We start from the raw sequence: 25,299 nt of genomic DNA, 5'->3' as shown, positions 1-25,299 counted from the left end.
ACAGGTGATACTAGAATGTGATCAAGGAACTGCAATCATGCATAGGATATTCTCTAATTACATTATTTATTTGTTTGTCTGTTTGTTTAATTTTATTTATATATTCATTAATTCATTCTTTGTTAGCCGGGCAGGTGAGCTGGTCTACGTTTGCTTTTCAGCAATGATTTGAGACACAGGCAGGCACAATAAATGACAAAGCATCTTACAAAATGTTCAAAGTTTACATGTTTTATAAACTGTGGGTGTGGAGGACTTCAACAGGGGGGTTCACACCTGAAGGAAGACAACCACTTGGGAGCAAGATAATCAGCAAATACTGTGATTCATAGTCTCGTGACTCACAGAGATGAGTTACTTACAAACATAAACTAATCCAAAGTTTGAATTCATGACTTCATGATAGTAGATTTTTGTAAACAAAATTGAGCAGATTTTTGACAAAATATGGTTGAACCACAAGAACAGGATCCTCGCTCCATCCCTCTCTCTCTCTCTCTCTCTCTCTCTCTGTCTCTCTCCTCTCTCTCTTTCTATGTCTCTCTTAAATTCATTAGATACAGTATATTATGTGATCCTGATGGAATATTTAAAAACTTTCTCTGCACAGTCCCCTGTAGTAGTTGGGCTACTTACCTTTTTTCTTACATGACATAGTGAAATGGTCATGTATTTATTTTCATTTATTAACCAAGTAGAACACTGTTCTCAATGGACCATTTCCAGGCTCAGCCCAGGAGAATACAATAGGCAAAAGATAACAACTTTGACATTTCCAAATGGATGCATGCATAGTGATGGATACTTAAGATGTTTTAAACGTAAGCTATCAGTGAAGTAACTAAACATACAGCTATAACAAAAAATGTAAACATTTAAACAGTAAGGCAAGTTACATAACTGAGTCAAATTGCAGCATATACAATCTATAGTATATTTAATATATACAAGGAGGGAAATGGGGAGAGCAGAGGTAGAAGGCAAGGGAAAGGTTAAGGTCGATTGAAATGAATGTAGGAAAGGTGAGAATGGATAGGGTAGTGGGAGACTTCACGGGTGAACTAACAGAGTGGAGTATGAAGAAAACAAAAGCCTAGAGGTAGAAGAATTGGTTTTATTGATGCTACCTGTTGTATAGCCCTTGCAGAAGTCTTTGCAACTCAAACATTTTTAGGATGGTTATGGAAGAGTTGGTAGGAAAAGAGTAACCGCATTTTTAGTGGGAGCATCCCCATATGTACAGGGGTGCCCCCCCCCCACTACTGCATTTGGTACAGTGAAGTGAATTCCTAGGGATAAAAGGAAGAGGTTGTGGGGGATTTTGATCTTAGTTTTCATGCAGTGCTTTTGGCAAAAAAAAGTTAAGCTGTATAGGTTTAACACTTTACAGGTGATGGAGGCTACGAGTAATGTATATCTTTGATTAAGTGAAAGCAATCAACATTGCTGGTTGCAGTGATGCAAAGCGGTTACTGGTTAAATTGTTACTATGTTCAGTTCCCCCAGAGTTAAGGAGTATAAGAAGGCTCCTTTGCAAAGCTAAAGATAAAAAAAACACGCTCTTCTCTGGTTGACAGGCTGACTCCATGCCTTTCAGGACATTCATCCTTTTTAAGCGACCAAAGGGCCAACGCTGCTTAAATGAATGAATACCAGCATTCCAGGTTGTGACAGTGAATGAAGGCTGGGAATGTATTTGCCAGTATTCTGCTTCCACCTCATTAACTATTCTAATCATGCCACCTTAGAGCAAAACACAAGGCCTTTGCCCATATGATACAACTCCAATAAGTTTACACTATTCCGAAACTGAATTTGGAATTATGTCCAAGTGCCTTGTGCCTTTTATTCTTCCCATATCTGACCCTTCCTGAAATCTCAGTTTTTCTCTGTTGAACCAACCCTTAGCAAACCCATGGCTAGCTAATCTCTTTTTCTGTTAATTAAAGCATCACAGTGTTGCAGACTATTAATCATTTGAGACAAGGAAGCCACTCCTAAGTAAATGGATTATGTATTAACTCCACATACTCATCAGATACACTGACACGGATGTTGCAGTTATTTTAGCCTCAGGAAAGAGCCTCAGTGTCTTTCTGGCTAGTAACATGAATTGTCTCATATTTATTTATGATGGTTTCTGATCCCCTAAATATAATCCACTAATGAATGATACCATTCTACAATGTATGATGCTCGTGGCAAGATCTCAGCTTCATCAGACCGAAAATTCTAATTCTTTCCCTGGATTTAAAGGCTCTGGCATTGGAAATCACAGTCCATATTAATCTAAGAAAGCACAACCAAATTACATCCAAATTCTCTATACCATCTCATGAAAATGTCATTCCATCAGCAACCTTCGCAGTACTTTGAAACCTCTGTTTGTTACTATATTTTCCATCAACATTACTTGCATACCGAAGTATCTTCCTCATAGTCATCATAACATCGGTGATCTAAACAATACCAACTGGCAAAAAAAACAACAGTTTTAACATAGATACACAAGAAAGCAGAATATTCAAGTTTTTCATTTTGTAGTAATACATTACCTTACAAAACAGGCTCTTTGCTAGGCCATTTGAGAGGAATTATCAATATATTTTCTCCTCCTATCCAAAAAATAATAATTCTTGCCAGCTGCCAAATCTATGGCAAATCTGTTGTTCCTTAACATAGCAAGATTAAAAATGCACCACAACAGTCTGAGAATAACCAGCTAATAAACCTAAATACACTGGTGAAAATCTATAGGCACACTCCTTACGTATAAAGTACACTAGATTCCCATCAGACACCCAGACAACTCAGCTAACTTCCTCCTCCTCCAGTATTCCAGTCAAATGACAATTCTGACCATGAGTTTTAACTTCCAACTCCATAAATTCAACACACACACACACACACACACACACACACACACACACACACACACACACACACACACACACACACACACACATACATACACACACACACACACACACACACACACACACACACACACACACTCATAATACTACACACACACACACACACACACACACACACACACACACACACACACACACACACACACAGTCATACATACATACACACACACACACACACACACACACACACACACACACACACACACACACACACACACACACACACGCACACACACACACACACACACAAAACACACAAAAATCTGCATTCTAAAAAGAATCATTTCAGCAGTAGTTTTCAAATGCCCTGAAAAGGTGGTGCCCAATTAACTATTAAGCATTTCTTTGGCTTTACTGGTATTTGATATAATAAAAACGTGTCCTGAATTAGTGTGCATCCCTCTCAGCTCTTGTAGAACTGCTAATGATACTTCAACCACCAGTACAAGAGCTGTAGTATTGATTATCCCCATGTTGCTAAGATATTCAAGGTGATGCACACTTCCAGAAACCTGAAAAAGAAATCAACCACTTTTAGACAAGGTATCAAATCCAGTAAGAGCATATTAAGTCAGGCATATTAACAAGTGTTTGTGTGCATGTATGTGAGAGATGACCTAGTTTGAGAAGACATTGTAGTTAAGTGACTTGCTCAGGCTCAAACCTATACCTTGACAACAATTGGTGAGAGCCTTAATTCTCTATACTAATTGCCAAACCTCCATTAGCTTTCACTTTAGGTAAATTACTGAGGATTACAATCAGTCACAGTCAGTCATTAGAGTTTCATAGTTTCTGTGTTTCACAGCATGCATGTTGATGCAAAACCTGTTCTGCTAATATAAGCGGTTTTGAGTAACCTTCTTTTATTTAGCTCCACTTTTGCATGACATCCCTGATTTTGCTTCATATTTATTCCCTGTCCTTAAGCAAGTCACTTAACCAGACAGTGCTTTGGGGCAATTGGAAATAATTTGGGCTAGGCTCCTCAATAGTCTCCTGAACTGCAAGCCTAGTAACTAGTACCTATAAAGCAGAGTAGTTATGGTGATTGTAGTAAACAGGAGCATCATTGCATGAGTGAATGAGTCACGTTCTCTGGATGTTTTTTAAATGTTTTTATTATTTAGCTACAAATAAACTCAACATCATGAAGTATGAGTTTAACATTAATATTTTAACTATGAATACATTTTTAGTTTAGTTTGTTTTTTGCAGTCACCCAGGGGAGAAATTCATTGTTTGAGCTATGACAGTTTGTCTTGGACTTAGTGAGATGAGTAAGGTATGAGCTGTTAAAGGGCTGCTTCCAGTAGTTCACGGATTGATTTCCTCAGCCTTAATTTGTCTTCTGTGACTGCCAAGTTGCTTCACTAGACAATACACCTGGGCTGCTCCTGAAAAGGGACAGATGTCTAGTGGTCTGTCCCAGGCTGTTAACAAATGCATTATACACTTTATCTTTTGAATTCCTGCACCATTCACATAGATGTTAATTAGTACTTCACTGTATGCTCTTTGAATACATTTGAATCCCAGAACATTTCTTTGTAGTTTAATTTTTTGCTAGATGAATTTTCACTAATTGTGAGTTTCAGGGAAATAAAAGTTTATCGTTTCTCATGATAAATGTTTTCAATGTTAGAGTGTTTTTTTTGTTTTGTTTTGTTTAGAAACTGGATGTCAGTATTTTTCTTTTTCCTATAAAATATGAAGTTATCATTTTAAATTAAATCTAAATCTCTGATAATTATAAAAGTAAAGAAGGAAATAGTGCGTACGCTGACAGGTCTAAACAGTGTCTATAGTGACTGGTGAGAGACTCCCAAGTAACAGAACTACTGGTATGGCTGTCTGGGGCCTGGTTCATTACCCTGCATGAAGCCCCATTTGTTCATGATCTGGTTTTGCTGATTGATTCTTGAGGTGTGTTTTGCAACAATCAGCATTATTAGCTACTCAGGTAGGTTTTACCTGGTTTCACCTATACTGAGTAATGTCAGAAGGGATGGCTATTTTATTTTATTTATATATTTATTTATTTTATTTTTTTGACGGGATAGTCATTATTGATGGTAGATAAGACATAGGGAGGTCAGAATGAGATATAGGTGTCCTGCAGGCATGCAAGACACCCCCCCCAAAAAAAAACAGTATTCTATAGGCAGTATTTTGTTCTGATTTTTGTATGTCTTGTGGATTATTAGACAAAAGTTGCATTTATATTGCCTGTAATTGTTTTGCTTTATTCATTGTACTAAAGAATAAATGAATGCATTAATAGGTCTGGATTATGTAATATAATCTTAACATGTTGCATTTTAAAAATTTATTTTTGCAGTACCATTTTACAGCTTTTAGCAACTACAAAGGGGTTGACATTTGTCAGGTCATATGGTATACCTCATTCAGTGATTATTTGAACCGTTGGATCTTCATCATCCATTATGTAGTAGTCATTGTTGCATGCTACAAGGTCGGATTGTAAAGGATTTCATCATTTAGTTAAAACAGTTACTCAAGCAGTTATCACAAAGGACTAAAGTTCTGACCTTCTAATAAACTGCTTCCTGTAACCAGGGTGCTGGGTTTGAATCTTTTCACCTTCATTTCCCTGCTGCGGGGCATTGAACAAGTCATTTATCAAGACAGTGCTTTGGTGGAATTGGAAAATGGGACTAGATTCCTTAATGGTCTTCCGGACTGCACACCTCATGACTGGATGAACCTGTGGTTGTTTTTTGCTGGTCATTCCCTATTGCATAGCTGATTTAGTTCAGGAAATGTTACCATTTTTAAAAAAACAAAGGTAACTTGCTGTTCAAGGGCAGTAAGCTCTGCATTTCTACGTGTAGTAGTGAAATGTAAAGTTGTTTGCCAGCAACAACTTTTGCATTGGTAATATTTCTCTTTAATGCAGAATTATTCAGGTGACTTTTACTTCTGCTGAGATTGTGCATATTGACTAAGCATATGTTGTCAGGTGGTTAATGTTTCTTATGCTCTTATAAATACTCTTCTGTTTAAACTGTGGTACACATGGCTACAACTTATAATACAGCGCTAGTGATCTTTATTGTTAGCTTTAGATGAACGACATTAAAGTGTATACAGTACATGTCATTTATTTCTTAAGAGTAAGGCATGTACACCATCAACAAACTGGCTATAACTGCTAGTAGGGGCTCTCTGTGGATATAGGTACCTTAATATCTTATCTGGTCAATTTTAAATGGCCTTTAATCTGGCTTTGCAGGTCCAGTATGTGTGTGTGTGTGTGTGTGTGTGTGTGTGTGTGTGTGTGTGTGTGTGTGTGTGTGTGCGCGTGTGTGTGTGCGCGTGTGTGTGTGTGGGCGCACGTGTGAAACAACTTTGAAATATGTGTCTTTAGTTGTTATTATTATTATTATTATTATTATTATTATTATTATTATTGTTATTATTAATTTTTTACTCAGACATCTGAATAGGATGGGGGATGTCTGTAGATAACAATGACTGACCCTGCTGAGCTAATAAAGTTAAAAAGTCATTTGTCTGCCTTTGCAGGATTAGTGTGCATTTCTGTAAAGCAAATTGGAATACTTTAATGTCATAATTTTTTTATCACAATCAAATTTGACGTGTACTCAGTCGATTTACTGGCTGTAATTGTTGAGTACACATATTTGCGGATTATAATGATAACAGTTTGAGTGGCCTTTTATGGTTGAAATATTCTGAAATGGGTACTTCTGTCATTATGGTTTCATACATTTTGCTTCACTGCTTACTGAAAAAATGTTCAAAACTACAAATTTAAAACAAACTCTAACAAATATTTCTGTTTTAAACAAGAAATACATTAAAAACAATCAGGAAGGTGAATCAAAAAAACATGAATTTTAGTATGGTCCTAAAAATGTCCATGGTTTGAAAATAGTCCCGGGACCAAAGTATACTTACTCCACCACTGGCCAGGTGCATTTTCAATGAACTCAACTGTTGCTTATGCTAAGTCTGCTTTCAATGTGCAATTGTTTTTTTTTTGTTCAGCAAATGGCCATCAGTGTTTGTGCTACAAAATATTAAAGCAGTGTCAGTTGTACAACACTCATCTTTGGTACAGAATGCTATGGGTTCTATTCCCATACCAAGAAGATGGCTTGCTGACATGACAGTGAAGCATAAGGGGGGATGCTGCACTACTGCCTGAGTCAATCTTTGGATGACATGTTAAACTGAGGCCTCATACTCTTAGTGGTAGGTCAGGTGGATGTAAAAGATCGTGTTTATATCACATTATAGAAAGATGAAAATAGCGAACGCTATTTCATCGGCCCCAAAACATCTAAACATAAAAATATTGAACATTCAGAACAGCAATTTTTTTCCCATGGAAAAAATTCACTGCTCCGAAACACATACACACAACACAAGCACATCAAACAAACAGCAACCACACACGTACACTTAAATTCCTACATCTAACGCTACACTAAACTAAACATACGCTACTATCTGCCCACTTACCTTAACCCAAACCATAACCCTATGGTCTGTCACTATCGCACACTCACCTAACCCGTGCCCTAACCCTAACTCACTTAAACCACACCTAACCATAACGTTTGTCACTATTGCACACATGCCTAACCCGCACCCTAACCCTAACTCACTTAACCTGCCCCTAACCCTAATGTACAAACAATCGCACACTTACCTAAACCCAACCCGTAACTTTCCACCACAACACTAAGAATAACAAGGCCACAGAAATGGCCAACCAAATTCTTTCCCGAGGAAAGAATTCGCTGTTCTGCAGCTTCACTATTCTTAATGTTCGCTGAATAGTGTTCGATATCAGAACATTTGAAGTTTTAATACTTCGATGTTCTGATATAGATCCAAAAGATCTTGTAACACCTACTGAAAAATGTTCCCCAATGTTCTGGCCAAATTTTCCCTTATAACATAAATACCATCTCAGGTCTTCCATGAAAAGAGCCTACAAGTATAGTAGGACTAGCCCAGTCAAGAAAGGATAAATAAATTATGTTTTAAAGTAAATCCTCATTTTTGTAATCATTTCAAAATTAAAGAAGAAAACAGTATGCACACTGGCAGCTTTGAACAGTGTTTATGGTAAATGGGGTGAGGGTCAAGTAATGGGACACTGGAATGGCTACAGGGAGGCTGGTCCATTATCTTGCCTAGGGACCTGCTTGACCATGATCTAATTCCGCATATGGTTATTTACATGACTCCTTGTGGCACAGTCTGATATTTTGAGTTATATTCTTGTTTTCATTGTGTGCACTATAGTGAAATTTTCCTCAGTACTCTGAGAACAATAATAGTGTAAGAAACTTAGGTTCATAGGTTCATAGGTCGGTACTAGGCTATTGGCCCTAGGGCCTATACAAGCCTACCCATAAAAATTCCCTGGATATTTCTTCCCACAATATTTACTTCCCTGGACCCCTGTCTAGCAGAGCGACTGACATGATCCCCGGGGTGAATTTCCTATCACGCATCCAATCGTCAAGGTTCCTTTTGAAGAGGGCCAAGGAGGCGCTCTGCTTGACATGTATGGGCAGTCTATTCCAGAGTATGGGGAGTCTCTGGGTCAGGAACCTATCAAGGTGACAAGGTTTAGATCCCTGGAGTGTGTGGCTCTGAGGGATTGGGATTTCTTTAAGTGGAGCATGTCCAACAGTTCAGGGTTTGACATGGCCTTGTATGTTAAGCAGAGATCGCCTCTGAGTAGATGATATGCCACAGAGTATAGCTGGAGTTTTTTTAGAAGGTCAGCATAGGGCATCTTCTATAGGCCTGTGATTCTTTTAGTGAGGTATTTCTGCGGCCTTTCCAGCTATTGCAGATGTCTTGTGAGGTACATACCAAACGGGGCGTTGTACTCTATAATGGGTGTAATGAGGGATGAGTACAGTGGGACAATGACCTCCTTTTTTCTGGATGAAAAGCCCTTAGTGATGAGGTGTGCCACATAGAAGGATTTCCTGACTGTTGTGGCAATGTGGTTTTCGAAGGTGAGACCACTGTCTACCTGTGTCCCTAAGTCTCTCATCACACTTTCGGTGTTTAATGTACTGCCACCTATGTGGTAATTCATGGGTACATGGTTTTTCCCAAAGGGATGACTATACATTTCTTGGCATTAAGCTTGAGCCCATGGATCTGGCACCAAGCATCTGTTTCTGTAAGGCCCTTTTGTAGAATATCCACATCATTTGGGGATTCAATAATGGCTCCTAGTTTGCAGTCATCTGCGAACTTTGTTAGTCAGAGTCCCTTAGTTTTGATCTGTACTTCAAAGAAGTAGATGCCAAACAAGAGTGGTCCCAGGACTGAACCTTGTGGTACTCCACTTGTCACTTGTTTGGAGCTGGATTTGAAGTCAGCAACTTTTACAGTCTGGGTTCTGTCAGTAAGCCAGTTGGCAACCCATCGAGTGACATAGGGATTTATGCCCAGCTTAGTAAGTTTATCTATGATTACAGAGTGGGGGATGGTGTCGAAGGCCTTGGCAAGGTCCAGATAGGCTGTGTGGATGGCCTTCCCTTCGTCCACAGCTCTGGAGACTGATTCGAAGAAGTCAGTCAGGTTCAGAAGACAAGATCGGCCCTTCACAAACCCAAACTGGGTGAGATCCAGTGTTTGAAGGTTGCCAATGTCTTTGTTCCATGATAATGCATTCCATGCCCTTGCAGATCAGGCTCATCAGACTGATGGGACAGTAGTTCCTGGGATCCAAGGTGGATCTTCCCTTGTGGAGTGGGGTAACTGTAGCTGTGCGCCACTCAATGGGCATGAAGCCTGAGGTGAGGCTATGATTAAACATGATACTTAGGTGAGGTGCCAGTTCATTTTGTAGTTCATGTAGTACACACCCCAGAATGTCATCTGGTCCCAGGGATGCTGTATTCTTAGCTTTGGAGAGTGCAGTTTCAACCTGTGTGGCCATGATCACCGGAATTTGGCAATATTTTGGTATTGAGATGTGCCCTTTAGGGGGTGAGAGGGAGTGAAGTTGGCACTAAATTGATCTGCCAGGATATTGGCAGTATCCTTGGGATCAGCATATTTAATACCATTCTGCTGTAGCTCAGAGCAGATCTGAGCATTGCCATTTAGATTCTTGACATAGCTATAGAATGCCTTGTGGTTGTCTTTGGAATCTTTGACAATTTTATTTGCGTAACTAGCTTTGGAGGATTTTATGAGGGATCTCAGCTTCTTACTGAGGCTGGTAAGGGTGTTTTTTCATCCTGGGATTTTCTTCTTTTCTGCAACAGTTTCTTCCTTCTGTTGTATAATTTGTTTATGGCAGGAGGCCACCAGATTGGCTTCCGTTTTTTGGAGGAGAGCGTCTTGGTTCTATGTGGGATGGCACAATTTATGCAAGAGTGGATGTGCTTGTACAGTGCCTTAGTATAGGATTCAGCAGTCAAACTTTCAACTGCTGTCTGATGGGTGTCATGAAGTTTGTCACTTCTGACTGGAGTAGCATGAAGTTGGCTTTGGAGACGTTTTTTATGGAGGTTTCCTTACTGGGGGGTTAGAGTGGGATGTGGATGTCAAGTGTGATTTGCTTATGGATAGACCTGACCAATGAGTGGGTGACCACTGGTGTGGAGCATCTATCTCCCATGTTGGTAATGACCAGGTCTAGGATATTGGAGCCCCCTGGTAGGACAATGGATTAGTTGGTCCAGTGCACTGGAATTTATGAATTCCAAGAACCATTGGGAAAAGGTATTGGTACTCGAGGAGTTTTCCCAGTTAATCACATGCTAGTTAAAATCACCCAGTATTAGGGTGTTTGGTTGTATCTTAATATTTTCTAGTATGTTTAGAAAGGTGTAGTGAGAATCTTGGGGCATGGTGGGGGATCTGTAGCAAGTTAGAATTTGGATTGCAGTCTTACCTAGTGTTAGTTGCACCTGGAGAATTTCAGATGCATTCTGTTGGGCAACTAGCCTGGAGGTGTGAATATCTTTGGTGAATATGGACACTCCTCCACCTTTAGTGTTTCGGTCTTGGTTTGGTGGCTGAAAATTGTGGTAAGAGTTGTAGCCTGGTATTGCAGGGATGCTCTCTGGAGCCTTGAACCAGGTCTCAGTTGCTGGACAGATATCGATGTTCTCCATTTTTAGGAGTGCCGAGAGAGAGAGTGCATTTTGCACTATAGGGGCGGCAAGAGCTTTAGCCAGTAACCTGAATCCCAGGGCTGACAGGTGCAGACCATCTCTGACAAAGCATCATAGTTTGTTGATCATGTCATCCCAGGCAGGCAGATACTTGATCCCCTTTGAATGACACCAGAAGCTTAGTCAATTGTTGAAGTCAGTCATTTTGTCCTTATACTGTGGTATCATTCTGGGTGAAGGCAGGATGCTACTCAGGGCTAGGGTCATATCTGCCTGGGCCACATGATCCGAGAACTCTTCCATGTCTCTTTTCATGTAGTGCAAAGAGGTACATCTCAAGTCATTTACTCCAACATGGACAATGACAGAGTCATATTTGTACTTGTTGAGTGACTTGAGTGCATGCGTCATGTGGCGGATCCTGGCACCCAACAGGCAGCTGACTGTAATTTTCTCCTTGTTCAGCTTGGTGAGTGGGACATCAGTGTGCCTGACTATAGAGTCACCTATGGCTAAAGTATTGGGTACGTTGTCTTGCCTTAGGGGCTGTTGTTGGGTGGCACACTGGTGTTGTGAGCTATGTGTCACTTTGGTTGTGACTGGTGTTTGTTTGCATTTCAGCTTCGGAGGTCCTTTTTGCTTGGGCAGGTTAATGTTAACAGCCTCTACATATCTGGGTTTAGTGTTGCTATGTGTGGGTGTTGATGGTGTGGGTTTTGAAGGGCTATGTGTTGCTTGAGGTGTAGTGCAGGTATTAACCTTCTCCTCTTGACTGTCTAGCACAATCTTGGCTGGAGAGAGCTTTGCTTCCAGTTTGGCTATGTAAGTGCATCTTTCGCAGGTTGTGGTGTTCTGTGGTAGGAGGAGAGGGTTGTCTGTGTACATGAGGCAGTTGCTGCATTGCTCCAGTATGCCCAGATTCACCAGGTGGACTGGAGAAATCACCGGAAGCTGACCCTTGGACGTGGCTGTTTAGGTGCTTTTTTTGTAATGTACAAGAGCTGTTTTCCCTTTCCTTTGCAAGGTACTTTGCAATTATAGGCTGTTTAGTGCCTACGATTACTTTCTCCTTATTAACAAGGAGAGTTGAGTGCTTGTATCAGTTTAAGACTTCCTAGTGCTTTACAGCAGGTTCTAGAGTAAATGCTAGTCACAGAGGTTCAGATCTTAGTGCTAATACTGAGAAACCAGCTAGTCCTAAGGGAAAACTTGAAGAGCAGACTTTCTGGCACCTGGAATAGTTTAACTATAGCCCCGCAGTGCTGCACATTGTGAAAAATGCGCAAACACGCATTTTTAAGCCGTAATGTTGAAAGGGATAGAAATCAGCCCAAAATGGCTAATAAAATTACAATTTCAGAGCTGGAAACCACTCCTCTAGTGTTAGATAGGCAGTACAATGCTCACCACTTCCACTGGTAAGCAGTAGGACTTCCCTCTACCACAGCAAGGTCTGGATAGCTCTGAACACAGAAAATAAAGTCCTGAAACCAGCAAAGCCTGGGATCTGGACTGTACTAGCTAGGAAATGCAGAAAATGAGCAAACAAGATAGTATTGTTTTTTTTTTTGGGGGGGGGGTTGGTTAAAACAGGCTAAACAATGCAACAATACAGTAAATAAACAAAGAAAAAGATAATGTACTTGAGTGTGTAGCCCTAAACAGTAAATGTAATTAAATCTCTACAAAATTAGCAATTTAAAACTTTGTAAATAAAGCAAGGCAAGTGCACAACTGAAAAATGATTTGAGAGGCAGTAATACAGTAGAATAAGTAACTAGTCTACATATACTTCTTTATTGAGGTGCCAATGCATTGTTCTTTTTTTTCCCCACTGGACTTGCATCCCTCCTACCCCTATTGAAATTCATTTACTGTAAACTGCAATATAAGAAGACACAATTATGTGTACGTGTGTGTCCTCATAAATGAATCTACCACTTAAGTGAATTTTGTAGCTGAAGGTTATTGCATAGTATTCTGAAGAAATTAATGTAATACTTTGTGTAGTTAAAGAGAAATGGTCCTTTACTGCAAAATGCCACCAGTAGTCTTATGTGATCATTTGGATGCTGTGGTTTTGCTATTTGTTTTACAAAAACATATATTTTGTATATTTTTCAACCTGACAAACAATATGTATCTCAGTCATATCATTGGTGTGTTCTTCTGAAATAAGAACCAAAATTAATACTATTATATAGAAAAAAATAATGTTTAGTCATTTTTATGTTATACCAATGTAAATATATTCTACATGCTTTGACAGGCATGTACAAATTTCATATTCTGTTGTCTTCTTTTCTTATGGCAGTAGCTTCCAAAAATAAAATAAACAAATAAATAATGTATTTTTTACATCAAGTACTCCGGTTGCCCTCTGCCACCCCCCACCACCACCCCTAGCCTTTAGTCATCTCTGCACAAATTATGAAAACTATTCTTTTTTAGCAGTTTAGATGTAACAATAAACTAAAAGTTGGCACTGGAAATATATAATGGCATAGATGATTCTTGAATTTTGAGACAGTATACCTGAATTTGAACAATCTCAAACACTGAAATAGATATAATCCAGGGATTAAATATATAGTTTGGACATAGAGCAGGTCATTTGTAGCATGTTAGAAAGAGGAGGTTGCTACTGTAGGTTTATAGATGTTTACTAGGCTAATGAGCACAAGGGCCTTTTTAAGCCTAGCTATGCCTCCAGAATCTCTGACAAGTTCTGATACCCTTGATAAGTGTAAGCATGGGCCTGGGAGATGAACCATTCAAAGGTTACATCAGTCATTAAAGACATAGTTGCCAAACCAGGGATGAATTTCTGGTTTCCCATCCAGTTGTCCAAGTTGAACTTGAATTGGGTTAGGGAGGAACTCTGCATTACATGGATGGGGAGCCTGTTCCATACACGGGGTAGTCTCTGGGATACATACATATGTCTCCAGTCGATCCTATTTATATCACAAGCAAGGTTTAAGCCTTTATAACGGGTCATTCTGATGCTGTTTGTTTTGTGGTTATGCAGGAGGTTCGTCAGAATGGAGTCTGACTCTGCCCTGTATGCCAGGCATAGATCTCCCCTCAAGAGCCTGTAGGAGACAGAATGCAGGGATAGGGCCTTGAGTCTGTCTGCATAGTACATATTACTTATGCCCTGTATTAATTTAGTGAGGAACCTGTGTGGATGTTCCAGTTGTTGGATATGCCTAGTTAGGTACATACCAAAGGGAACATTGTACTCAATGACAGGTCTGATAAATGCTTTAATTCAAACAGTTTAATTCAAGTAGTTAATTTCAGGCAGGATTAATTATATACGGCAGAGATGTTGATATGGAGATATGAAGTGTATAATAGATTTTGATAGATATGTGGATTACATTATAAAAATGTTCAGAAGCATAAGTTTGGATGGATTGGATTTTAGCCAGGTGAGGTACAGGAGAATAGCCTTGTAAGTGCAAGGTGTTGCTTCAGCTCAGTTTTGAAGGATTTTAAGTTTCAAGTTTGTTTCACATAAGGAGGGATAGAGTTCCATTTTTTGACATGCATTTTGAATATGAGTCTTTTGCTCTGTTGTTGGATTCGGTATTTTGACACCTGAATACAAGTTTCTGCTAACAGAGTAGGGCTACATGAAACTGTTAAAAGCAGGATAGTTTTCTGCTTTGTGGGATAATTTATGGATTATTAGTAATGTTGAGTATTAGAGCATATGAAAGAGTTATAGCCAGTTTAATTCTTTGGGGGTTCTTTTTATTAGGTGAGATATTTTATTATAGCACCATTGAAGTCTGAGTGTTACACAGGAACCTAGGTTTGTTAGAATAGGAGAGTCATATGGGAGAGTCAGAAATTGAAATGTTGAGGCAATGCTGCTACTGATACTGATTGTGAAGAATGGTTTTGCTCTTTATAAACTGTTCAGTTTTTGGTGTTTCTTCATTACTACTTGCGTTATATGATAGTCAAAGTGAGGCGGCCATCTATGTTAACTCCATCTAGTTGTGACTACTTCTATTTTTGTATTATTTATCAAGGTAATATTGAAGAGATTTTTTGCGTATTTTGTTTTCATATAAATTGCATTCATTTTTTTGGGTGGGTTTAAAAAGACACTGAGAGTTGTTACGCTAATTTTCAATGGAATAGCAGGATTGTTAGATTAGTTGTTGTAGCTCAGATAGGTTTTTAGATGTACGAATGAGTACAGGGTCATTGGCATATTGTATAATTGTGACATGCAGGGAAGTAGACAGTAAGGGTCTATATTATATGTTCAAAGAAACTTTTCTTCAAACATATACTCATCGACCCCTAAAGAGCAAATGGTCTAAAGTGCGAACAGCCACATCTGTGAATTTTTTCCTTAGGAAAAAATTCACGGGGCTGTAAACAAAAAACACAAACTTCAAAACCCTAATCAAGTGTGGGGGGGGGTTCACCCCCCAAACCCCCTGATGCGGAGGGCTATGCCCCCCACACACCCCTAACTAAATATACCAACTCCAAGATTGCTCTACATTGGAGAAAAGGGCAATTCCTGATAATGGCCAACTGAATTTTTTCCCAAGGAAAAAATTTGCGGATGTGGCCATTAGCACTTTGGAGCATTTGCTCTTTAGGGGTTGATGATTATATGTTCAAAGAAAAGTCTCTTTGAACATATAATATACACCCGACAGTAATGTATTCATGAATAGAATGAACATCCATGAACCTAATATGGATCCTTGGGGAACAACTACAGGTGTGATTTAGTACGTTTCATGAACTAATAAAATAGTGTTCTGAGATGAGCATGGTAATCTTGATGTTTAGTTTAGTATGGCACAATACTCTTAAAGTGGTAAGTATTTCATGTTCTGGAGTCAATATTCTTCTAATATGGATCTTTTGTTTAGTCAATAAACATAAAGCAACAGTAATGCACATACCACACAGTATGCAGTTCATAAAGGTAGTGTGATTCATGCTTATGAATCTTGTTGCTTACACAATTGCGTACTAAACATACAGTGCACACCATGCTTTTGAATGCAATGGTAAGCTAACATAAAGGCTACTTTTGACCTAATTCCAGACTTATCAGGTAATGACCATCAAATTGTATAGTCTGAGGACAGCTACTGATGGCAGTACTGCAGCAGAAAGGAATGATTTTTCAAATAAAATGGTATACAGGTATATGTACTGATTTTACAAATAAATGGATATATAGGGGGGCTTATACTGACCTTGCAGAAACCATACCATCTATGGAATTTGGGAGCAGAACTATATGCCAAAGTTGTCAAAGAAATCTGCATCATGGTAAAAAGGTTTTGTATTAGATTAATGTAACAACAGAAGTACCAGTGAAATTTGCAAGCTATCCTATCATACAAAAGCAGTAATCAAAAGTAAAAATAAAATCTCTAAGAGGTGGAAACTGGCTATTTCTCCTAGCACTAAGATGCTAATCTAACAAAGTGCCAATGGGCAATTGAAAAGGAATATTGTAAAATTCAAGCAGGATCTGATAACAATAAGTGTTCCTTATCTACCAACATAAAGGCTTCTAAAGCATCTAAATATGGACAAGTAACTTTAATAAACAACAATACAATACTCCATGAAGTGTCTGATAGTTACATTTGTTTCAAAAGTACTTTGGTTGCTCACTAGAAGCACTTCTACAAAAACAAATGCAAAGGTGTGATCTTATGAATTAGTGCACCATTAGTCTGGTTATTCGTACCAGTAGCTTCACAGAAAAATAATTCTGATAATAAACAGACGGGACTGTCTCCCAGTGCATGTTAGAGCATCACTACATTTTACCTTGATCTAATAATTCCAGATGCCTTATGCATGTTTACAATGTCTTCGTGCAAAAGATGCCATAGTGCAACTACCTACTTCCCAGTTGCTACTAATGATTGCATTTATTTCATTTATGTATTTATTTATTTTTATTTTATGGACCCCGGCTTACTCCGACCTATACCAGGGATCCATGCTAATGGTGGGATGGGTGCATGTGCCTCAGCTGGCCAGTCTGTGCCTACCATAAAGCCCAGCAGCCCTGGGACAATAAGCAACTGGCAGGCCAGTGTCTAGTTACCCAGCCTGGGTAACCTGGGATAGCTCTGTGAGTGAAAGCTGGACATAAAACCAATCAACCTGCCAAACATGAACTGAGAATTGCTACACTTAATGTAGGTTTACTGAGAGGATGCAGCTTGAAAGTGGATGATATGATGTTTTAGAGGAGGCTGGACATTCTATGTATCCAAGAGACAATATGGAAGGACAGTGTAGCAAAGCCACTTGGCTTGGAATCCAATGTCTACTACTCAGGAGGAGGACAGGTGATGTGGGAATTGTGGTAAGAGAAAGGCTTCAGAAGGCAGTGAGAGATATTATCAGAATTAATGACAGACTCATGACAATCAGACTCGAGTGTAATGATAGGGCAGTATTCATAATTTCAGCCTATGCCCACAGCAGGGTTGTGATAGTGAGAAAAGAGTGCATTCAGACAGCAGTTGCAGGACCTATTAGATAAAACAGGGCAACATGGATTGGTGCTGATAATAGGTGACTTGAATGCACATATTGGGACAGACGGAACAGGGTATGAGGACTGCCTGGGTCCACATGGGTGGGGCAACAATAATAAAGAAGGGGAAGCCAGTGTAGACTTCTGTCTGGCAAATTGCTTGATAGTAGCAAATACATGGTTTGGAAAGAGAGACAGTTATAAGATCACATACAAGAGTAGCCAACATGCAACTCAGGTAGATTTCCTTCTACTAAGGAAAAGGCACTGGGGTAGAATCCAGGATTGCAAAGTCATCCCCTAGTGAAACAGTCAGCACAAAGCATAAACCACTGATTGCCACTATCAGCTGCAAGCAGTGGTCAGAGAAGGCTCTAAGGTCAACAGAGACCAGGCTGAAGACCTGGAAGTTGACTGGCGAGAAAGTACAACAGTTCAAGGAGTTACTTAGGGCTGTAGCACCCTAAGAAGAGGAGGAAATAGGTGGAGTTGAAGAAGAGTGGCAGCGCCTAAAAACAGCATGTGTTAGGACTACAGAAAAGATATGTGGCCAAGCCAGATATGGAAATAAGGTACATAAGGAAAGCTGGTGGTGGAATGCAGAAGTCCAGGAAGTGATCAAAAGAAAGAAGGAGTGCAGGAAAAAATGGGAGATAGAAAAGACCAACAAGGCAAGGAAGGAATACTGGTTGGCTAACAAAGAAGCTAAGAAAAGAGTTACAATAGCAAAGAACAGGGCATCAGAGACACTCTACCAACTTCTGGAAAATGACTCAGTAGGTGGTGCAAAGAAACTATATCAGGTTGCAAGGCAAAGACAGAAAGATAAAGAAGATAGTCAGACACCCTTCTTAAGGAATGGCAGCAACAACTTGCTCACCATCCACAGGACATCAAAGGCAGATGGAAGGAGTACTTCCAGCATCTTCTGAATGAAGAACACCCCACAGAAGCTGTACTGTCTCAGAAACAGCCTACAATGAGAAAAGAAGAGGAGCCCAGCCTAGAAGAAGTAAGAATAGCAGTAAGGAAAATGAAATCAATGAAAGCAGTAGGAACAGATGAGGTCCCAGCAGATACGATAAAGATGTTGGGTGAGATTGGGGAGAAATGGCTCCTGAGGATACTCAAAGCAGTGCGGAGAGAAAGACATATCTCAGATGATTGAGAATAAGCATACTTGTGCCAGTGTGCAAGAACAAAGGGGACATCCACAACTGAGGGCAGTGCAGAGGCATCAAACTCCTGCCACATTGCATGAAAGTTCTGGAGAGGGTGACTGATGAATGGATACACAGAGTAGTATAATGTAAGATGGGAGATGAGCAGTTCAGATTCAGATCAGGATGGAGCACAACTGACCCAATGTTTGCAGTGAGATAGACAGTTGAGAAGAAGCTAGAGATGAGGAAAGAGTCCAGCTGGGCATTCCTAGACTTGGAAAAAGCATATGACAAGGTTCCATGAAAGCTGATCTGGGCAATACTGTGGTGGTTTGAAGTCCCAGAAATATTGGTAGAATGAGTGCAAGCTATGTACATTGACCCAATGACTCAAGTAAGAGCACAGTTCGGCCTCACAGAGGGGTTCCCAGTGGGAGTGGGTGTATACCAGAGTTCAGCTCTGAGCCTATTGTTGTTCATACGGCTGATGGACTACATTAGCAAACAGGTTGGAGGAGACAGATCAACAAAGTTACTGTTTGCAGACAATGTAGCATCACAGGCAGACTTTGAGCAAGAACTTCAGCAAAGGGATAGGGAATTGAATGAAGGCACATGGGATGAAACTAAGCACAGATAAGACAGTGGTAATGGCAGCAAACTGGAAAAATCAAAAGAAGCTAAGAAATGAGATAGGAGGGAAAATAGTGGAACAGGTAAATAGCTTCAAGTATCTGGAAGGGGTGGTTGAGGAAAAGGGAAGCCTGATGGAAGAGATCAAAGCTAGAATCAGAGAGGCTGCAGCCAACTGGCATAGAGTGTCAGGTGTAGTCTATGACAGAAGAATGCCAAAGAAGCTGAAATGTAAGGTGTATAAGACAGTGGTGAGACCAGTACTACTATATGGTACAGAAACTTGGGCAGTAAAGACAAAGCAGATGAAGAAGCTAGAGGTGATGGAAATGAAGTTCCTGAGAAGGGTGGTAGGATGCACACTGTGGGACAGATGAAGAAATGAGGACATAAGAGCAGAAGCCACAATAGCTCCAACTGGAGGAAGATCAAACAGATTATGGTGGACATGTGTAGAAAAGCAGAAGACAATCTGGGGAAGAAGATTTGGGACAGACAGGAAGAAGGTAAGAGGAAGTGAGGATGTCCAGCAAAGAAGTGGCCGGATTGTGTGACTCGCTGACATTTACAAAAATGTTGAAATCAACACACTGAGTAAACACATTTTAACTATGGGGAAAGAACATATGTTTAAATTTAGTGTCCTTCAGAGACTATTTGTTGATGTACAAGGAGGTGACCTGCTTACTAAAACAGAAATGGTTGAATACAAATGGATAAACTTCTTTAGAGCTGAAATGCCAGCAGGTCTTAATAGTACAAATAGTATTAAACCTGTATTAAAGATTAAGAAGGAATATCTATGAGCTGCTATGTTTATACATAACATATATTTTTATTTTTTACCTTACTCTTATAATTACATATTTTTCAGGCTGTTCTATTTATTTATTTTCTTATTTTTATGTTGTTTTTAAATATTGTCATGTGATTTATAACTGCATTCTGATAGGCTGGCATTTTTATAAATGTAATTAAGTAGCTGCTTTTTGTATTAAGCATTGATAAACAGTCTGTTAACTCAAAAGTTTTGCTGTTATTATTGTTGTGTGATTTTGTAAATAAATATTTTAAGATGTTGGGTTCCTGTTTTTTGACTTTCATTTTATTTTTTTTGCCTTCGGAACTCTTCAGTTACCAGGAGAAGTTTGTTTTTGGTGTTGAGATTTTCATATACAAAGAGTAGGACAGTGCAAAGTGATTATAAAATAAACAAATTACATAACTAGGGGATAGTAATATCACTATAATGTCTTATTGAAACATATTGTTGCAACTATATATTCTATGAAGACTTCAACAAACATTCTTTCTAGTCTAAAAAAATCAACTTCCATCTGCATCATCAATTTACTGTTCTGATGTATTCAGTTTGTATGAGATTTCTCTTTAAATTACTTAAACCCTTTGCATTTGCATAATCTGCAGTTTTATTCTACCTTTTATTTTCTTGGTTAGTTGGATGTTTCTGTTTTATTATTATTATTATTATTATTATTATTATTATTATAGTAACTGCTTCTTATATTCTACTCTGTATAATTCAGACTTCTTACTTGTTAGGTTGTGAATGATATGACATGAATGTTTAAACAGCAGTGCTACTATTGGCTATAAAGCACGGACTGGGTCTAATGCCCATTGATGTATAGTTGCTGAATACTTGGTGTGATTATCTTGATCTGTAATTCTTGTAATTGTATTTGTCTGTTGGCCTGGGTCAGGCATGAAAAGGTTCTTTGTACCAGCTCACTGACCCAAGTTACTAACTATAATAAAACAAAATTTTATGGGCAAAACCCATTCAACATGCATCACCTTGCCTACTGAATATGAAGGTCTGCCAATATTGTAAGCATATTTTTATATACATTAATATTATCAGTACGATTGGCAAGGGTTTTCAGAATCTTTTCTGTGCCGAATTTTTTCAGTCTATTTAATAATGTTGGGTATGAATCATTGATATACAAACTTTGCAAATAAATTAGAAAAGAAGCTAGTCAAGTAGCAGGCAATGGTACGTCAAACTTGAAGAACTTTATATTAGATGGAGATATTCAAGGTGTTCTGTATGACTCTATTTTAGACTCTTATCTCTAAAGAAGAGTCTGACAAAAATATTCTAAGAACTACGACAACACGTGAATGGAGAAAGGAAATTTTGCCAATAGAGATGACTACAAGGAGGTCTACAAAAATAGGCCAGAGGGGGATGGAATTTACTGGAGAAAACTGGCAAAGGAACCAAGGCACTGGGAACAAATAACCAGAGAGGGAAAAGTAATAGAGTCATTGAGACCAAGAAGAAGACTGGACTGCAGAATAGTGATTGACTTCCGTACTACAGATTGATATCAGAGTATAGGCAAATAAGGGATAGGGGAGTCCTAAGTGAAGACGTGCTCTGGTAGAGTTTTAAGTCAAATCAGTAACAGATGTTGCTGTTAAAAAAGGATAATTTGTAGGGCATATAAAATATTGCATAGTAACTAGAAGAATCAGTCTGAGGAGGTTAGAGAAGACTGTGAAGAGAGACAGAGACTGAAAAAGCAATTTACAAGTTAACAAAGGGAGGGAATATACTTTGCTCACAAGTATGCAACAAAGTAAAGAAGAATTAGGATGTTTGCTTGGAAGTGTTTGTATGAATATTTTTATTCCCCTAGCAGACTTCAAAGAATTTTTCCCTGGATAGATAACAAATGTTGGAGGTGTGAAAGGGAAGGAAGAGGTAACTGGAAACATATTTTTGAGAGTGTAATGAGTTGGCAGATTTAAAAAATTACCTACAGGGTTCTCTATTAGAAATATTGGAGGAACACATGACTGTAACTAAGAAAATTATTGTTTGACTTGGGACGCAGGATTGGAATTGTTTAGACATAGTAAGGCCTTATTATATTTAATTTTATTGGCCGCCAAAAAAAGCAATAACTAGAAAATGGAAATTAAAATCTAAGCCAACTGCATTTGAAGTATAGAATATTATAAAATAGATAAAAGGAATGGAAGTGGGTTCTTTACAAAATGGAAAAAGCAAATTATATAGAAATAAATGGAGTTTGTGGGAACAATACATGCAGAATAACATTCAGTAGGAGAAGTAGGGTTTAAGGGAAGGCAGGAATTGAGCAATTTATATAACTTTATACTTAAGTTGTACAGAGAAAATGAAAAAAATGTGTATGTAAATGAAATATCTGTTAATATGGTTTGTTTTCTTTTTGATTGGTGTATGTGCACCAATGTTTTAAGTAATAATTTAATTAAAAAAGGAAATTGAACTGAAGGGAGAAGCAAAGCCAGGCTTATGAAGTAAATCTTGAAATTAATTTCAGGAACATATAGCTACGTGGTTATGTTCAGTGAGACCCAGTGTACATCTTTGTAGTACATGGAGCTTATTCTGCTCCATATGCTGCTAGCTTCAGAGATAGGAATAAAATGTAGAAGTGATGAGTGTTTTACAGCTTTGAAAGTTATAAAGCACAGTACACTCACACAATTCTTTATACAACATACAGATGCAAATGCAGCTTTGAAAGTTGTAACCCAGTTTATGCTGCCTCACAAACAGTGGCAAAAAGTTAATCTAGCAGCTTTAAAAGCTGTAACACGCTTCAAGCTGTTGCACACAAAATAAAGAAGTGTGACAGTGTTACATTTGTTACAGCTTTTAAAGCTGTTTTTCCTTCCAATTAGTCTTCTGTGATGGCTGTTCTTTATAATATGGCAGAAAACTAGAGAACATTAGAAGTAAAGGGTGCATAATAAAATTGTTTTTCTCCTAATTTCAGGGTGTAGTTGCAACATTCCTTGTACTACAATAATAAGTCTCAACAGAGATAAATGAAAATTGATGTTTTACACATGAATTATGGAAGAAATTCACTGCAGTGTATCACTGTCCTTATGGCCTCCAAGGATATTTTTCCTTTTTATTGCTTAGGTTTAAATAAAATCTGCATATCCATGGAGTTAAATAATAGAGGCAGTCAATAGGAATAAAAAGGCAATCAACTGCTTCTCTGAGAGAAATGCTATGCTACAAGACATGCTCAAACTTTAAAGTCAGTCTTGCTGAATAGTATGATCTGAGATGGAAAGAATTATAGTTCACAGACATAAACTTTGCATTTGCCTTGTATGTTGTGTGTGTGTGTGTGTGTGTGTGTGTGTGTGTGTGTGTGTGTGTGTGTGTGTGTGTGTGTGTGTGTGTGTGTGTGTGTGTGTGTGTGTCTGTCTGTATTTGCCTGTGCATGTCTATCTGTCTGGTGCTGAGGAAAAAGCAAAACTGGATGGATTTATTTGTTTAACTGTTTGTATGAATGTTTGTTTATTTTCTTTTGTTAACCAGGCTCATTGAACTAGGCAAAATATTTCAGTTTCAGTTGAGATCAGGAGACAGATGCCCCATTAATGTCATTTATAAGTCTCAGGTGAGCATTTTATATAGTATGGTACAATTTATAAACAACATTGAATACCAGAAAGTATGAGTAGTTTTAGTTCCATTTTGTAGAAACAGTCTGCAGCATATACGTTCTGATGTTACAACTTATTTAGAAAAGCAGATGTTAAACATTTACGTACTTGGAAATATAAACTGTAAAACTGTAACTGCAGTTATTACATATGGCTATGAAATTATATAAGGATACTAACAGGCATTTGTAAGAAAAGGCCTATATATATCTATCTATGTCTATATATCTATAGCTATATATCTATCTATACACACACACACACACATATATATATATATATATATATATATATATATATATATATATATATATATATATATAGAGAGAGAGAGAGAGAGAGAGAGAGATGAATAGATATCTACATATATCTACATATATATTGTCGCATAGTGAATGATGGGTCAGGGAGGATCAGAGAATATAAAAAGGCAGACAAATTGTCTGCATTACAATTAAGCGGCAGCAGCTGCCTCTAGAGCTACATCAGGGCTACTGAACCCAGAGGAAGTAGATTCCAGACATTTGAGTGCACAATAAATGCACTAATGGGACTACTCCTACAGCTACTCAACCTGAGCTTATAAACCAGCTTTGTCTCTGAGATTTGGTACACAGCAGTTGTGATGCCACTTCATATGGGTGGCCCTATCACAAATCCTAGAAATTATAGACGCCCCTGCCTGACAAGCTCATCAGCAAAGCCATGGAATGGATCATGACATACCTGATAAAATACAAAATTAAAAGTCTTATAAGATTTGTTCTCTAGCAGTTTGGCTTTGTTAAGGGTAGATCCTGCCTAATGAATATAGTGAAATTTTTGACAGGGTAATGCAAGCCTTGGACAGTGAACATGTTGTCCATACTGCACACCTTGACTTCTCCAGTACATCTGATACTATATCACATGCCAACATTATCAACAAGCAAAGTGCACTCCCAAAGTGATTTCCACGTAGTTGGATATATAGCTAATTGTCTGAGAGACAGAACCCATGTTGTGAGGGATGTAAACACATTCTCAGAGAAAATGAAAGTAACCAGTGGGGTACCACATGAATAAATGATGGGACCTCTGCTATTCAACATATGTTTGCCTGATCTCCAAATCACAAACAGGGAACTTTGGTTAACCAAGTTTGTTGATGACTTTAAACTATGTACTATGCTTACACCCCTTTCTAATATGTGGAAGCTGAAAAGTTAAATTATACGTGATAAAAGTTGGTGCTCTGAAAATAGACTAAACTTAAATGCTAAAAAATGTAACATTGTTACATTCATCAAAAAATACTCCACCCAGTTTAAAGTATAGAACATTCCTCACTCCAAAGCAAAAAAATTATTTATTGATATTTATTACTTTGTGCGACA

This window comes from Protopterus annectens, chromosome 17.part0 (genome assembly GCF_019279795.1).
Source record: "Protopterus annectens isolate FY-2018-M chromosome 17.part0, PAN1.0, whole genome shotgun sequence".
In the NCBI taxonomy this organism is placed as follows: Eukaryota; Metazoa; Chordata; order Ceratodontiformes; family Protopteridae; genus Protopterus; species Protopterus annectens.
Note: the sequence above shows the minus strand (reverse complement) of the source record.